Below are 12,814 nucleotides of genomic sequence, written 5' to 3'. Positions count from 1 at the left end.
AACAGGTACAGAGAAGGTGCTAGCAGGGAATTCTCTGCCTGCCTTTCCCCAGTGCTCTGCAAGCTCTCCAGGACAACATAGAATCTGGGGCTCTGTGCTTTCTTTCGTTCTGAACAAGTGTTACTGTTTTCTGCACAAAAGCGATTCTGCGAAGCAATGTGAACACTTCTGCTTCCCAGGCACAGAGGAGGTGCTAGCAAGGAATTCTCTGCCTGCCTTTCCCCAGTGCTCTGCAAGCTCTCCAGGACAACATAGAATCTGGGGCTCTGTGCTTTCTTTCGTTCTGAACAAGTGTTATTGTTTTTTGCACAAAAGCGATTCTGCGAAGCAATGTGAACAGGCACAGAGAAGGTGCTAGCAGGGAATTCTCTGCCTGCCTTTCCCCAGTGCTCTGCAAGCTCTCCAGGACAACATAAAATCTGGGGCTCTGTGCTTCCTTTCGTTCTGAACAAGTGTTAGTGTTTTCTGTACAAAAGCGATTCTGCGAAGCAATGTGAACACTTCTGCTTCCCAGGCACAGAGAAGGTGCTATCAGGGAATTCTCTGCCTGCCTTTCCCCAGTGCTCTGCAAGCTCTCCAGGACAACATAGAATCTGGGGCTCTGTGCTTTCTTTCGTTCTGAACAAGTGTTACTGTTTTCTGCACAAAAGCGATTCTGCCAAGCAATGTGAACACTTCTGCTTCCCAGGCACAGAGAAGGTGCTAGCAAGGAATTCTCTGCCTGCCTTTCCCCAGTGCTCTGCAAGCTCTCCAGGACAACAGCAAATCTGGGGCTCTGTGCTTTCTTTCCTTCTGAACAAGTGTTACTGTTTTCTGCACAAAAGCGATTCTGCGAAGCAATGTGAAAACTTCTGCTTCCCAGGCACAGAGAAGGTGCTAGCAAGGAATTCTCTGCCTGCCTTTCCCCAGTGCTCTGCAAGCTCTCCAGGACAACATAAAATCTGGGGCTCTGTGCTTTCTTTCGTTCTGAACAAGTATTACTGTTTTCTGCACAAAAGCGATTCTGCGAAGCAATATGAACACTTCTGCTTCCCAGGCACAGAGAAGGTGCTAGCAAGGAATTCTCTGCCTGCCTTTCCCCAGTGCTCTGCAAGCTCTCCAGGACAACATAGAATCTGGGGCTCTGTGCTTTCTTTCGTTCTGAACAAGTGTTACTGTTTTCTGCACAAAAGCGATTCTGCGAAGCAATGTGAACAGGCACAGAGAAGGTGCTAGCAGGGAATTCTCTGCCTGCCTTTCCCCAGTGCTCTGCAAGCTCTCCAGGACAACATAGAATCTGGGGCTCTGTGCTTTCTTTCGTTCTGAACAAGTGTTACTGTTTTCAGCACAAAAGCGATTCTGCGAAGCAATGTGAACACTTCTGCTTCCCAGGCACAGAGAAGGTGCTAGCAAGGAATTCTCTGCCTGCCTTTCCCCAGTGCTCTGCAAGCTCTCCAGGACAACATCAAATCTGGGGCTCTGTGCTTTCTTTCGTTCTGAAGAAGTGTTACTGTTTTCTGCACAAAAGCGATTCTGCGAAGCAATGTGAACACTTCTGCTTCCCAGGCACAGACAAGGTGCTAGCAAGGAATTCTCTGCCTGCCTTTCCCCAGTGCTCTGCAAGCTCTCCAGGACAACATAGAATCTGGGGCTCTGTGCTTTCTTTCGTTCTGAACAAGTGTTACTGTTTTCTGCACAAAAGCGATTCTGCGAAGCAATGTGAACAGGCACAGAGAAGGTGCTAGCAGGGAATTCTCTGCCTGCCTTTCCCCAGTGCTCTGCAAGCTCTCCAGGACAACAGCAAATCTGGGGCTCTGTGCTTTCTTTCGTTCTGAACAAGTGTTAGTGTTTTCTGCACAAAAGCGATACAGCGAAGCAATGTGAACACTTCTGCTTCCCAGGCACAGAGAAGGTGCTAGCAGGGAATTCTCTGCCTGCCTTTCCCCAGTGCTCTGCAAGCTCTCCAGGACAACATAAAATCTGGGGCTCTGTGCTGTCTTTCGTTCTGAACAAGTGTTACTATTTTCTGCACAAAAGCGATTCTTGCGAAGCAATGTGAACACTTCTGCTTCCCAGGCACAGAGAAGGTGCTAGCAAGGAATTCTCTGCCTGCCTTTCCCCAGTGCTCTGCAAGCTCTCCAGGACAACATAGAATCTGGGGCTCTGTGCTTTCTTTCGTTCTGAACAAGTGTTACTGTTTTCTGCACAAAAGCGATTCTGCGAAGCAATGTGAACAGGCACAGAGAAGGTGCTAGCAGGGAATTCTCTGCCTGCCTTTCCCCAGTGCTCTGCAAGCTCTCCAGGACAACATAGAATCTGGGGCTCTGTGCTTTCTTTCGTTCTGAACAAGCGTTACTGTTTTCTGCACAAAAGCGATTCTGCGAAGCAATGTGAACACTTCTGCTTCCCAGGCACAGAGAAGGTGCTAGCAAGGAATTCTCTGCCTGCCTTTCCCCAGTGCTCTGCAAGCTCTCCAGGACAACATAGAATCTGGGGCTCTGTGCTTTCTTTCGTTCTGAACAAGTGTTACTGTTTTCTGCACAAAAGCGATTCTGCGAAGCAATGTGAACACTTCTGCTTCCCAGGCACAGAGAAGGTGCTAGCAAGGAATTCTCTGCCTGCCTTTCCCCAGTGCTCTGCAAGCTCTCCAGGACAACATAGAATCTGGGGCTCTGTGCTTTCTTTCGTTCTGAACAAGTATTACTGTTTTCTGCACAAAAGCGATACAGCGAAGCAATATGAACACTTCTGCTTCCCAGGCACAGAGAAGGTGCTAGCAAGGAATTCTCTGCCTGCCTTTCCCCAGTGCTCTGCAAGCTCTCCAGGACAACATAGAATCTGGGGCTCTGTGCTTTCTTTCGTTCTGAACAAGTGTTACTGTTTTCTGCACAAAAGCGATACAGCGAAGCAATGTGAACACTTCTGCTTCCCAGGCATAGAGAAGGTGCTAGCAGGGAATTCTCTGCCTGCCTTTCCCCAGTGCTCTGCAAGCTCTCCAGGACAACATAAAATCTGGGGCTCTGTGCTGTCTTTCGTTCTGAACAAGTGTTAGTGTTTTCTGCACAAAAGCGATTCTTGCGAAGCAATGTGAACACTTCTGCTTCCCAGGCACAGAGAAGGTGCTAGCAAGGAATTCTCTGCCTGCCTTTCCCCAGTGCTCTGCAAGCTCTCCAGGACAACATAGAATCTGGGGCTCTGTGCTTTCTTTCGTTCTGAACAAGTGTTACTGTTTTCTGCACAAAAGCCATTCTGCGAAGCAATGTGAACAGGCACAGAGAAGGTGCTAGCAGGGAATTCTCTGCCTGCCTTTCCCCAGTGCTCTGCAAGCTCTCCAGGACAACATAGAATCTGGAGCTCTGTGCTTTATTTCGTTCTGAACAAGTGTTAGTGTTTTCTGCACAAAAGCGATACAGCGAAGCAATGTGAACACTTCTGCTTCCCAGGCACAGAGAAGGTGCTAGCAAGGAATTCTCTGCCTGCCTTTCCCCAGTGCTCTGCAAGCTCTCCAGGACAACATAGAATCTGGGGCTCTGTGCTTTCTTTCGTTCTGAACAAGTGTTACTGTTTTCTGCACAAAAGCGATTCTGCGAAGCAATGTGAACACTTCTGCTTCCCAGGCACAGAGAAGGTGCTAGCAAGGAATTCTCTGCCTGCCTTTCCCCAGTGCTCTGCAAGCTCTCCAGGACAACATAGAATCTGGGGCTCTGTGCTTTCTTTCGTTCTGAACAAGTGTTACTGTTTTCTGCACAAAAGCGATACAGCGAAGCAATGTGAACACTTCTGCTTCCCAGGCACAGAGAAGGTGCTAGCAAGGAATTCTCTGCCTGCCTTTCCCCAGTGCTCTGCAAGCTCTCCAGGGCAACATAGAATCCGGGGCTCTGTGCTTTCTTTCGTTCTGAACAAGTGTTACTGTTTTCTGCACAAAAGCGATACAGCGAAGCAATGTGAACACTTCTGCTTCCCAGGCATAGAGAAGGTGCTAGCAGGGAATTCTCTGCCGGCCTTTCCCCAGTGCTCTGCAAGCTCTCCAGGACAACATAAAATCTGGGGCTCTGTGCTGTCTTTCGTTCTGAACAAGTGTTACTATTTTCTGCACAAAAGCGATTCTTGCGAAGCAATGTGAACACTTCTGCTTCACAGGCACAGAGAAGGTGCTAGCAAGGAATTCTCTGCCTGCCTTTCCCCAGTGCTCTGCAAGCTCTCCAGGACAACATAGAATCTGGGGCTCTGTGCTTTCTTTCGTTCTGAACAAGTGTTAGTGTTTTCTGCACAAAAGCGATTCTGCGAAGCAATGTGAACACTTCTGCTTCCCAGGCACAGAGAAGGTGCTAGCAAGGAATTCTCTGCCTGCCTTTCCCCAGTGCTCTGCAAGCTCTCCAGGACAACATAGAATCTGGGGCTCTGTGCTTTCTTTCGTTCTGAACAAGTGTTAGTGTTTTCTGCACAAAAGCGATTCTGCCAAGCAATGTGAACAGGCACAGAGAAGGTGCTAGCAGGGAATTCTCTGCCTGCCTTTCCCCAGTGCTCTGCAAGCTCTCCAGGACAACATAGAATCTGGGGCTCTGTGCTTTCTTTCGTTCTGAACAAGTGTTAGTGTTTTCTGCACAAAAGCGATTCTGCGAAGCAATGTGAACACTTCTGCTTCCCAGGCACAGAGAAGGTGCTAGCAAGGAATTCTCTGCCTGCCTTTCCCCAGTGCTCTGCAAGCTCTCCAGGACAACATAGAATCTGGGGCTCTGTGCTTTCTTTCGTTCTGAACAAGTGTTACTGTTTTCTGCACAAAAGCGATTCTGCGAAGCAATGTGAACACTTCTGCTTCCCAGGCACAGAGAAGGTGCTAGCAAGGAATTCTCTACCTGCCTTTCCCCAGTGCTCTGCAAGCTCTCCAGGACAACATAGAATCTGGGGCTCTGTGCTTTCTTTCGTTCTGAACAAGTGTTAGTGTTTTCTGCACAAAAGCGATTCTGCGAAGCAATATGAACACTTCTGCTTCCCAGGCACAGAGAAGGTGCTAGCAAGGAATTCTCTGCCTGCCTTTCCCCAGTGCTCTGCAAGCTCTCCAGGACAACATAGAATCTGGGGCTCTGTGCTTTCTTTCGTTCTGAACAAGTGTTACTGTTTTCTGCACAATAGCGATTCTGCGAAGCAATGTGAACACTTCTGCTTCCCAGGAACAGAGAAGGTACTAGCAAGGAATTCTCTGCCTGCCTTTCCCCAGTGCTCTGCAAGCTCTCCAGGACAACATAGAATCTGGGGCTCTGTGCTTTCTTTCGTTCTGAACAAGTGTTAGTGTTTTCTGCACAAAAGCGATTCTGCGAAGCAATGTGAACACTTCTGCTTCCCAGGCACAGAGAAGGTGCTAGCAAGGAATTCTCTGCCTGCCTTTCCCCAGTGCTCTGCAAGCTCTCCAGGACAACATAGAATCTGGGGCTCTGTGCTTTCTTTCCTTCTGAACAAGTGTTACTGTTTTCTGCACAAATGCGATACAGCGAAGCAATGTGAACAGGCACAGAGAAGGTGCTAGCAGGGAATTCTCTGCCTGCCTTTCCCCAGTGCTCTGCAAGCTGTCCAGGACAACATAGAATCTGGGGCTCTGTGCTTTCTTTCGTTCTGAACAAGTGTTAGTGTTTTCTGCACAAAAGCGATTCTGCGAAGCAATGTGAACACTTCTGCTTCCCAGGCACAGAGAAGGTGCTAGCAAGGAATTCTCTGCCTGCCTTTCCCCAGTGCTCTGCAAGCTCTCCAGGACAACATCAAATCTGGGGCTCTGTGCTTTCTTTCATTCTGAACAAGTGTTAGTATTTTCTGCAAAAAAGCGATTCTGCGAAGCAATATGAACACTTCTGCTTCCCAGGCACAGAGAAGGTGCTAGCAAGGAATTCTCTGCCTGCCTTTCCCCAGTGCTCTGCAAGCTCTCCAGGACAACATAGAATCTGGGGCTCTGTGCTTTCTTTCCTTCTGAACAAGTGTTAGTGTTTTCTGCACAATAGCGATTCTGCGAAGCAATGTGAACACTTCTGCTTCCCAGGCACAGAGAAGGTGCTAGCAGGGAATTCTCTGCCTGCCTTTCCCCAGTGCTCTGCAAGCTCTCCAGGACAACATAGAATCTGGGGCTCTGTGCTTTCTTTCGTTCTGAACAAGTGTTACTGTTTTCTGCACAAAAGCGATTCTGCGAAGCAATGTGAACAGGCACAGAGAAGGTGCTAGCAGGGAATTCTCTGCCTGCCTTTCCCCAGTGCTCTGCAAGCTCTCCAGGACAACATCAAATCTGGGGCTCTGTGCTTTCTTTCCTTCTGAACAAGTGTTACTGTTTTCTGCACAAAAGCGATTCTGCGAAGCAATGTGAACACTTCTGCTTCCCAGGCACAGAGAAGGTGCTAGCAGGGAATTCTCTGCCTGCCTTTCCCCAGTGCTCTGCAAGCTCTCCAGGACAACATAGAATCTGGGGCTCTGTGCTTTCTTTCGTTCTGAACAAGTATTACTGTTTTCTGCACAAAAGCGATTCTGCGAAGCAATGTGAACAGGCACAGAGAAGGTGCTAGCAGGGAATTCTCTGCCTGCCTTTCCCCAGTGCTCTGCAAGCGCTCCAGGACAACATAGAATCTGGGGCTCTGTGCTTTCTTTCGTTCTGAACAAGTGTTACTGTTTTCTGCACAAAAGCGATTCTGCGAAGCAATGTGAACACTTCTGCTTCCCAGGCACAGAGAAGGCGCTAGCAAGGAATTCTCTGCCTGCCTTTCCCCAGTGCTCTGCAAGCTCTCCAGGACAACATAAAATCTGGGGCTCTGTGCTTTCTTTCGTTCTGAACAAGTATTACTGTTTTCTGCACAAAAGCGATACAGCGCAGCAATATGAACACTTCTGCTTCCCAGGCACAGAGAAGGTGCTAGCAAGGAATTCTCTGCCTGCCTTTCCCCAGTGCTCTGCAAGCTCTCCAGGACAACATAGAATCTGGGGCTCTGTGCTTTCTTTCGTTCTGAACAAGTGTTACTGTTTTCTGCACAAAAGCGATACAGCGAAGCAATGTGAACACTTCTGCTTCCCAGGCATAGAGAAGGTGCTAGCAGGGAATTCTCTGCCTGCCTTTCCCCAGTGCTCTGCAAGCTCTCCAGGACAACATCAAATCTGGGGCTCTGTGCTTTCTTTCGTTCTGAACAAGTGTTAGTGTTTTCTGCACAAAAGCGATTCTGCGAAGCAATGTGAACACTTCTGCTTCCCAGGCACAGAGAAGGTGCTAGCAAGGAATTCTCTGCCTGCCTTTCCCCAGTGCTCTGCAAGCTCTCCAGGACAACATAGAATCTGGGGCTCTGTGCTTTCTTTCGTTCTGAACAAGTGTTACTGTTTTCTGCACAAAAGCGATTCTGCGAAGCAATGTGAACAGGCACAGAGAAGGTGCTAGCAGGGAATTCTCTGCCTGCCTTTCCCCAGTGCTCTGCAAGCTCTCCAGGACAACAGCAAATCTGGGGCTCTGTGCTTTCTTTCGTTCTGAACAAGTGTTAGTGTTTTCTGCACAAAAGCGATTCTGCGAAGCAATGTGAACACTTCTGCTTCCCAGGCACAGAGAAGGTGCTACCAAGGAATTCTCTGCCTGCCTTTCCCCAGTGCTCTGCAAGCTGTCCAGGACAACATAGAATCTGGGGCTCTGTGCTTTCTTTCGTTCTGAACAAGTGTTAGTGTTTTCTGCACAAAAGCGATTCTGCGAAGCAATGTGAACACTTCTGCTTCCCAGGCACAGAGAAGGTGCTAGCAAGGAATTCTCTGCCTGCCTTTCCCCAGTGCTCTGCAAGCTCTCCAGGACAACAGCAAATCTGGGGCTCTGTGTTTTCTTTCGTTCTGAACAAGTGTTAGTGTTTTCTGCACAAAAGCGATTCTGCGAAGCAATATGAACACTTCTGCTTCCCAGGCACAGAGAAGGTGCTAGCAAGGAATTCTCTGCCTGCCTTTCCCCAGTGCTCTGCAAGCTCTCCAGGACAACATAGAATCTGGGGCTCTGTGCTTTCTTTCGTTCTGAACAAGTGTTACTGTTTTCTGCACAAAAGCGATACAGCGAAGCAATGTGAACAGGCACAGAGAAGGTGCTAGCAGGGAATTCTCTGCCTGCCTTTCCCCAGTGCTCTGCAAGCTCTCCAGGACAACATAGAATCTGGGGCTCTGTGCTTTCTTTCCTTCTGAACAAGTGTTAGTGTTTTCTGCACAAAAGCGATTCTGCCAAGCAATGTGAACACTTCTGCTTCCCAGGCACAGAGAAGGTGCTAGCAGGGAATTCTCTGCCTGCCTTTCCCCAGTGCTCTGCAAGCTCTCCAGGACAACATAGAATCTGGGGCTCTGTGCTTTCTTTCGTTCTGAACAAGTATTACTGTTTTCTGCACAAAAGCGATTCTGCGAAGCAATGTGAACAGGCACAGAGAAGGTGCTAGCAGGGAATTCTCTGCCTGCCTTTCCCCAGTGCTCTGCAAGCGCTCCAGGACAACATAGAATCTGGGGCTCTGTGCTTTCTTTCGTTCTGAACAAGTGTTACTGTTTTCTGCACAAAAGCGATTCTGCGAAGCAATGTGAACACTTCTGCTTCCCTGGCACAGAGAAGGCGCTAGCAAGGAATTCTCTGCCTGCCTTTCCCCAGTGCTCTGCAAGCTCTCCAGGACAACATAAAATCTGGGGCTCTGTGCTTTCTTTCGTTCTGAACAAGTATTACTGTTTTCTGCACAAAAGCGATACAGCGCAGCAATATGAACACTTCTGCTTCCCAGGCACAGAGAAGGTGCTAGCAAGGAATTCTCTGCCTGCCATTCCCCAGTGCTCTGCAAGCTCTCCAGGACAACATAGAATCTGGGGCTCTGTGCTTTCTTTCGTTCTGAACAAGTGTTACTGTTTTCTGCACAAAAGCGATACAGCGAAGCAATGTGAACACTTCTGCTTCCCAGGCATAGAGAAGGTGCTAGCAGGGAATTCTCTGCCGGCCTTTCCCCAGTGCTCTGCAAGCTCTCCAGGACAACATAGAATCTGGGGCTCTGTGCTTTCTTTCGTTCTGAACAAGTATTACTATTTTCTGCACAAAAGCGATTCTGCGAAGCAATGTGAACACTTCTGCTTCCCAGGCACAGAGAAGGTGCTAGCAAGGAATTCTCTGCCTGCCTTTCCCCAGTGCTCTGCAAGCTCTCCAGGACAACATAGAATCTGGGGCTCTGTGCTTTCTTTCGTTCTGAACAAGTGTTACTGTTTTCTGCACAAAAGCGATTCTGCGAAGAAATGTGAACAGGCACAGAGAAGGTGCTAGCAGGGAATTCTCTGCCTGCCTTTCCCCAGTGCTCTGCAAGCTCTCCAGGACAACATAGAATCTGGGGCTCTGTTCTTTCTTTCGTTCTGAACAAGTGTTAGTGTTTTCTGCACAAAAGCGATTCTGCGAAGCAATGTGAACACTTCTGCTTCCCAGGCACAGAGAAGGTGCTAGCAAGGAATTCTCTGCCTGCCTTTCTCCAGTGCTCTGCAAGCTCTCCAGGACAACATCAAATCTGGGGCTCTGTGCTTTCTTTCGTTCTGAACAAGTGTTAGTGTTTTCTGCACAAAAGCGATTCTGCGAAGCAATATGAACACTTCTGCTTCCCAGGCACAGAGAAGGTGCTAGCAAGGAATTCTCTGCCTGCCTTTCCCCAGTGCTCTGCAAGCTCTCCAGGACAACATAGAATCTGGGGCTCTGTGCTTTCTTTCGTTCTGAACAAGTGTTACTGTTTTCTGCACAATAGCGATTCTGCGAAGCAATGTGAACACTTCTGCTTCCCAGGCACAGAGAAGGTGCTAGCAAGGAATTCTCTGCCTGCCTTTCCCCAGTGCTCTGCAAGCTCTCCAGGACAACATAGAATCTGGGGCTCTGTGCTTTCTTTCCTTCTGAACAAGTGTTAGTGTTTTCTGCACAAAAGCGATTCTTGCGAAGCAATGTGAACACTTCTGCTTCCCAGGCACAGAGAAGGTGCTAGCAAGGAATTCTCTGCCTGCCTTTCCCCAGTGCTCTGCAAGCTCTCCAGGACAACATAGAATCTGGGGCTCTGTGCTTTCTTTCGTTCTGAACAAGTGTTAGTGTTTTCTGCACAAAAGCGATTCTGCGAAGCAATGTGAACAGGCACAGAGAAGGTGCTAGCAGGGAATTCTCTGCCTGCCTTTCCCCAGTGCTCTGCAAGCTCTCGAGGACAACATAGAATCTGGGGCTCTGTGCTTTCTTTCGTTCTGAACAAGTGTTAGTGTTTTCTGCACAAAAGCGATTCTGCGAAGCAATGTGAACACTTCTGCTTCCCAGGCACAGAGAAGGTGCTAGCAAGGAAGTCTCTGCCTGCCTTTCCCCAGTGCTGTGCAAGCTCTCCAGGGCAACATAGAATCCGGGGCTCTGTGCTTTCTTTCGTTCTGAACAAGTGTTACTGTTTTCTGCACAAAAGCAATTCTGCGAAGCAATGTGAACAGGCACAGAGAAGGTGCTAGCAGGGAATTCTCTGCCTGCCTTTCCCCAGTGCTCTGCAAGCTCTCCAGGACAACATAGAATCTGGGGCTCTGTGCTTTCTTTCGTTCTGAACAAGCGTTACTGTTTTCTGCACAAAAGCGATTCTGCGAAGCAATGTGAACACTTCTGCTTCCCAGGCACAGAGAAGGTGCTAGCAAGGAATTCTCTGCCTGCCTTTCCCCAGTGCTCTGCAAGCTCTCCAGGACAACATAGAATCTGGGGCTCTGTGCTTTCTTTCGTTCTGAACAAGTGTTACTGTTTTCTGCACAAAAGCGATTCTGCGAAGCAATGTGAACACTTCGGCTTCCCAGGCACAGAGAAGGTGCTAGCAAGGAATTCTCTGCCTGCCTTTCCCCAGTGCTCTGCAAGCTCTCCAGGACAACATAGAATCTGGGGCTCTGTGCTTTCTTTCGTTCTGAACAAGTATTACTGTTTTCTGCACAAAAGCGATACAGCGAAGCAATATGAACACTTCTGCTTCCCAGGCACAGAGAAGGTGCTAGCAAGGAATTCTCTGCCTGCCTTTCCCCAGTGCTCTGCAAGCTCTCCAGGACAACATAGAATCTGGGGCTCTGTGCTTTCTTTCGTTCTGAACAAGTGTTACTGTTTTCTGCACAAAAGCGATACAGCGAAGCAATGTGAACACTTCTGCTTCCCAGGCATAGAGAAGGTGCTAGCAGGGAATTCTCTGCCTGCCTTTCCCCAGTGCTCTGCAAGCTCTCCAGGACAACATAAAATCTGGGGCTCTGTGCTGTCTTTCGTTCTGAACAAGTGTTACTGTTTTCTGCACAAAAGCGATTCTTGCGAAGCAATGTGAACACTTCTGCTTCCCAGGCACAGAGAAGGTGCTAGCAAGGAATTCTCTGCCTGCCTTTCCCCAGTGCTCTGCAAGCTCTCCAGGACAACATAGAATCTGGGGCTCTGTGCTTTCTTTCGTTCTGAACAAGTGTTACTGTTTTCTGCACAAAAGCGATTCTGCGAAGCAATGTGAACAGGCACAGAGAAGGTGCTAGCAGGGAATTCTCTGCCTGCCTTTCCCCAGTGCTCTGCAAGCTCTCCAGGACAACATAGAATCTGGGGCTCTGTGCTTTCTTTCGTTCTGAACAAGTGTTACTGTTTTCTGCACAAAAGCGATACAGCGAAGCAATGTGAACACTTCTGCTTCCCAGGCACAGAGAAGGTGCTAGCAAGGAATTCTCTGCCTGCCTTTCCCCAGTGCTCTGCAAGCTCTCCAGGACAACATCAAATCTGGGGCTCTGTGCTTTCTTTCGTTCTGAAGAAGTGTTACTGTTTTCTGCACAAAAGCGATTCTGCGAAGCAATGTGAACACTTCTGCTTCCCAGGCACAGAGAAGGTGCTAGCAAGGAATTCTCTGCCTGCCTTTCCCCAGTGCTCTGCAAGCTCTCCAGGACAACATAGAATCTGGGGCTCTGTGCTTTCTTTCGTTCTGAACAAGTGTTACTGTTTTCTGCACAAAAGCGATTCTGCGAAGCAATGTGAACAGGCACAGAGAAGGTGCTAGCAGGGAATTCTCTGCCTGCCTTTCCCCAGTGCTCTGCAAGCTCTCGAGGACAACATAGAATCTGGGGCTCTGTGCTTTCTTTCGTTCTGAAGAAGTGTTAGTGTTTTCTGCACAAAAGCGATACAGCGAAGCAATGTGAACACTTCTGCTTCCCAGGCACAGAGAAGGTGCTAGCAAGGAATTCTCTGCCTGCCTTTCCCCAGTGCTCTGCAAGCTCTCCAGGGCAACATAGAATCCGGGGCTCTGTGCTTTCTTTCGTTCTGAACAAGTGTTACTGTTTTCTGCACAAAAGCGATACAGCGAAGCAATGTGAACACTTCTGCTTCCCAGGCATAGAGAAGGTGCTAGCAGGGAATTCTCTGCCGGCCTTTCCCCAGTGCTCTGCAAGCTCTCCAGGACAACATAAAATCTGGGGCTCTGTGCTGTCTTTCGTTCTGAACAAGTGTTACTATTTTCTGCACAAAAGCGATTCTTGCGAAGCAATGTGAACACTTCTGCTTCCCAGGCACAGAGAAGGTGCTAGCAAGGAATTCTCTGCCTGCCTTTCCCCAGTGCTCTGCAAGCTCTCCAGGACAACATAGAATCTGGGGCTCTGTGCTTTCTTTCGTTCTGAACAAGTGTTAGTGTTTTCTGCACAAAAGCGATTCTGCGAAGCAATGTGAACACTTCTGCTTCCCAGGCACAGAGAAGGTGCTAGCAAGGAATTCTCTGCCTGCCTTTCCCCAGTGCTCTGCAAGCTCTCCAGGACAACATAGAATCTGGGGCTCTGTGCTTTCTTTCGTTCTGAACAAGTGTTACTGTTTTCTGCACAAAAGCGATTCTGCGAA

The sequence above is a fragment of the Strix aluco genome, unplaced genomic scaffold, assembly GCF_031877795.1.
Source record: "Strix aluco isolate bStrAlu1 unplaced genomic scaffold, bStrAlu1.hap1 HAP1_SCAFFOLD_39, whole genome shotgun sequence".
NCBI lineage: Eukaryota > Metazoa > Chordata > Aves > Strigiformes > Strigidae > Strix > Strix aluco.
The sequence above is the reverse complement of the archived record's forward strand: the minus strand, read 5'-3'. Positions refer to the sequence as shown.